Raw genomic sequence first — 5294 nt, forward strand, 5'->3', positions numbered from 1 at the left:
AGTTTGTAAATATTTTACTTTAATTTTATTAATTGGTTTTAAAATTTTAATCCTGATTTGCATTTGCCAGCTTTGGGAGATAAGTATATGCGGCACGAACCTCTTTTTCAGGTGTATTTTTTCTTAGATTTTGTATGAAAAAAGAAGCAAAAGCAGTACGTCTGGCAACCCTACCGACTTTCTTCAAAATACGTTTCAAATTCCTTGCCGTACTAACTGTCGCGTTTCCTATATCGACTCTGGTTGAGATTGCATTCCGAGTACGTTTCAAATCATTGGAATTAACTAAAATAATTAAGTTAACGAGTATTTAATTAAATACTTAAATTTGTCATTTTAAAATGGCTCAAAATTAAAAATTTTTAAATTTGACGAACCTGTTTATTCAAATTATCATCGACAAAAAATGCAACTATTTGTTTTTCCTAAAAAAAATTTTTCCAGCTTGAATTTGCTACTTCTCTCCAAGAACTAGTCTTTCTACCTGTGATTTATTTAAATAAAACATGTGAAATTTAATTGAAACAGTTTAGCCGTTTTTTTTTGCTAATTTAGCCGGTTGGTCCAAAAAGTTCTGGCAACACTGCACATTATGCCTAACTATGTACATAGTCATTTAGCTGCTTGTTGCAAGACTACACGCTGCCGCAATCTTCTATTAACTCGACCACACTTGCAGCCGTGGCCGTAGTTTGCACCGTTGTGCGCCCAACAATTGTTGTGATTGCATATCGTTCTCATTTCCAGGACGGCCATTGTTCTTGTTGCTGTCGACTACTGCAATGGGCGAAAGTGGGTCTTTTCAGAAACGACTGTGTCTTAAATGCATGCATTGCATCGATGTAAATATGTATGTAGATTTCTAAGCACGGATGCATATGCATGTGATAAGTGCAATTATGTGAGTTGCCTGCATAGAAGTCGACTATAGTTTTTTTTTTTTTAGAAGATTGCAGCCATCACCAAAGCCATAGTTGTAACGTAGTATTATTGTAATTTCCATGGTTGTTTTTGTCATCGCTGTGGGCAATCGGATTGCAACAATTGCAGCAACGAGCAGCCCGAATTTGCTTTGTTGCAAGCTATGCATAGTCAGCTATAAAGCGACCGACCGACCGACCAACAACAAACAAAACCATATTGCCGCAATCCTTCGTAGTTGTCTCATTCTTGCTGTAATCGTCGTTGGCGTTGTTGTCGTTCTCGTTTGTTTTACTTTCATTTGTTGTTGCTGTCGTCAATTGTATTGTGTTTGTGTCATCATCATCGTCGTTGTCGTTGTCGTTGCCGTTGTCCTGCTGTTGATGCATTGTCCCGCGCCATGCGCCGCACATTCCGTCCGTTGCGCCACTTTAAACCTCATTGTTTCGTTTCGCATTGCAGCTGCAATTTTTTGATTTAGTTGAACTGCAGTTGCAGTTCTATTGCTGTTGCAGTTGCAAGCGTCGTGTTGCCAGGAAGCTGTGAACATCGCCACCGCATCACTTTGCTGTTTTTGCGGCTTCTACTGCTGCCACCAATAAGATTTATGAGTATTGCAGTATTTCAACAAATATATTTATGTGTTTTATGGGTGAGTGTGTGTATTATGCACACACATGTGGTTTTCATGGCATTTTACATGCCATACATGCTGCTTAAGGGGAATAAAAGGATGCCAGCGGGTGTATTGATGCTGTGGATGGTGTCATAAAGTGAAAGTCAAAAAGACGGTCGAAATATAATATGTAGAAGTCAAAGAGAAAAGCATTAAATCATTACTATTTAGAAATAATTTCAGTTAGATATCGTCGCCCTCATGCCAGAAGCATGAATGTGCAAATTTTCCAATTTTGAGTTAATGGGTTGGCTTGATTAACTTTGGGATGTTCTACGTCGTACGAAAACCTTAAACATCCTGCGTACATGGAAACCACAATATTTAACAATGCCAATTACATGAATGTAGAGTTCTAACTTATCATTCATTCTCACTTTGATATTTATCGTTATTTAAAATTTATATTTAGTTATACTTACTGTCTGCTATAGCAACGCTGTGTTGCAATATCGTCTTGTATTTAAAAGTATGTTATGTCTCAAACCAATATTTCGTCAGTTAAAATGATGCAAGACGGGTGTGGAAGTAGCAAAAAACAAAATTTTGTTGTAGAGCTATTAAACTGCCCCTGCGAAGTAGTATTTGCTGGTTCAGGTACACTCTAAAAAAGTTTTGTTTAGATTTGCGCATATTAAGATAGGTAACCAGTTTCCTCTCTTAAAGAATGCTAATTTACACACCCTGTTAATTAAATTAAACACTGCTTGTTTACTTTTTGTTATCATATGTGTGGCGTAAAACAAATTACAAATTCGTTTTTTGAGTCCTAAATATTTATTGTTCACAATTTCACAGTTTACACATAAAATGTTTAAAGTTTCCTCTAAAATAATTGTGTTTAAATTTACGCACATAAAGAGAGGTAACCAGTTTCCTCTCCTAATGTGTTCAAAATTAAACACTGTCTGTTTACTTTTAAATACCAAATTTGTCGCGTAGAGAAAAATTACACTATGTTCAAAATCAAATCTTGTGCGTATATTTGCACAGAATCTGGTTGAAAAATAAACACTTTTCAGTAGTAGTTTTACATGTACCTGTTAGAGTGTACACAAAAGACGAACCATATACGATTTTTTTCAAAAACAACTATTCTGATGAAGAGTTTTTAGTAGCCGAAATTCTAAAAAAAAAACGGTCGGCGCTTTTCAGTTATATATGTAGGTACGGTGACCATTCGTACTAATTTTGGCGGGACAGTACCGCTGAATAATTTTTAAGAGTCGAGACGTATAAGTGTCCCGATTTTTCATATTTGTACCGACTAAATCCCGATTTTCAGTATTTTATTTATTAATTTAACTCTGGGCCAAAATAATTTTTCGTACAAACGTGGCAGCATCTCGTTATCACAAAGAACATAGAATAGATGGGAGCCACAAATATAGCCAGCATCCTTATTTTCTATGATCTTTGGTTATGTTTTATTCTGTCAAAGAGTACCAGATTCTCGCTTTATTGCAGTCATCATTCTTGTCAAAATTTTGTTTGAAGGTTTTTTTATGATTATTTGTTAAATTTTGATTTATTTGTTTTTTTCTTTAGTGAAACGATTCTCACTTTAATTTAGTGAAATTATAAAAAATAATACTAATTCCATCAGAAAATTCATGGATATGACATATATTAGCTGTAGATACAAAGCAAAGAGACATATTAGAATTCTTTGACTATCTCCCTTTCGATTATTTAATGTTTTTTAATTATTTTTTATGAAAGTGTAGCTCGTTTTATTTATCAAACTTTGTACGAAAATTAGCCAAATTCGACAACTTGTGAGCTTTTTAATTAGATTTCTGAGAATGCAGTTTTGTAGATTCAACTTTAGTATTTTAAGTAGGTAGGACTTACGGTTGAATTTGGTAATTTCTCAATCATTTTCTCCATACAAAAAAAACTGTCGAGCATACTTTGTATGCAAAAAACTGCGCGTACAAAAAATTGCCAAAAATCAACGGTAAGTCCAAGCTACTAGCAAGTAGCTACTTCGAACTTGTACTTTGTTATACTAAAATAAATAAAATAAATGGGCTACAAAACTGCAGGCTCAAAAAAATTTAAAGATCTGATTAAAAAGATTGATCAACATTTGTTAAAATTCGTTGAATTTCGGTAAGTGTTTTACAAAAATTGAACTTTAATTTACATGTCTTTTTTAGATAGTAAGCTATATTTTCAACATTTTTTAAACAAAGAAAGGTAGCCAAAACTTGCTATAATGTCTTTCCCCATTTACATTTTCGCCACCGTATATGTACAGATATTGTGTGTATATAATTTTGTGATAATTTTTCAAGTTTTTTTCTTTTTGTTTTGTCTGAAATAAAATTGTATTTAAAGATGTTGTATTTTTATTCTATGCTTTAGAAATGTTCCGATTTTTTTCCAACAGAAATCTGGTCACCGTAGTTATAGGCAACTGCGTCTATTTGGAGGTATTGCCTGTCGCGGATGCAAAATGCAAAGATTTAAATAAATGGCGTGAAACGTTGGTTATTCCAAAATAATATAATTTTTTTTTTTTATTGTAAAGGGCAACAGTGAAGTTCGAGATGGTTTAAATACATGAACTGATACTGAAAGTGAGGATTAGTCATGAGTTTGTTATAATTACCTAAATAAGAGACACATACGTGAACATTTAATTAATTGTGCAATTTTTATACTTTTTCTTTTTTTTTTGTCAGAAAGATGAACGTGCGAAATCTCGGGAAATGAAAGGGGTGCAAATATAAAAACTATAACTGATGAAAAAGCAAAATGAGAAGGTAATTTGCAAGTAAATTTCTATATCATAAAAATCCTTCAAATTTTGCTGGCGTTTGCTCGCCCCTATTATTCACATGTACTAGCTATGCAAAAACCAAAAAGTGGCTCGATAAAAATTTCTGTGCTGAAAATGCAGATATTAACGGTTAAAGTTAAATTTTTTGATTTTTTTTTAATATTAACATCTTCTGAACTACATAACCTATTAAAAACTAATGACGTCAAAATAAGGGTAAATAATGGGCCTTTCACTTGGTGTACATACTTTTGTCCTTTTTGTTAGTTTTAAGCTAGAAATATCCAATAACCAGAATATATATATATATATATTTTATTTTTTTATTTTATTTTATTAATTATTATTTTTTTTATTTTATTTAAAATTTTGTTTTAAAAAGGGTTATCCTATATATACGTCGTGTAAAAGGTATTTTAATTACATTAAATTAGCATCAATGATATTTATCGGTCAGATTTTATTGGCTTTGGTTTTTATTTGCGCCAAATAATCCCGGTATGGTTGAAATCAGCGTGAAAAGTTCTATCGAATTACAGTTTTTTCTTTTTTTCTACACCACGGCTACTTCGGACTATTTCTGTCTAAACCCTGGAGTACAGGAACAGGCTAAATGTGAATAAGAAAAAGTAAACAAGCGAATGTCAAATTAAACTCTGAGTTTATTAAATACCCTAATGAGAACACTAGACAGTTGTTCATAAACTCAAAACGTTAAACTCGAGTTTATGGTTCAACCTGAACATTGTATTAGACGACTGCCACCCGGGAACAGCATTTTACTGCCACATATTCGATTTACATATGAAGCTCGCCTTCTTAATACCTTAACCGAAAATTCTACTATATTCGCCATTAATGTGATACGATTTTAATAAAATGCATATTTGCTACTACATCCTCTTTCCC

This window comes from Rhagoletis pomonella, unplaced genomic scaffold (genome assembly GCF_013731165.1).
Source record: "Rhagoletis pomonella isolate Grant_MI unplaced genomic scaffold, Rhpom_1.0 Rhpom_scaffold_00013, whole genome shotgun sequence".
NCBI classification, from domain to species: Eukaryota; Metazoa; Arthropoda; class Insecta; order Diptera; family Tephritidae; genus Rhagoletis; species Rhagoletis pomonella.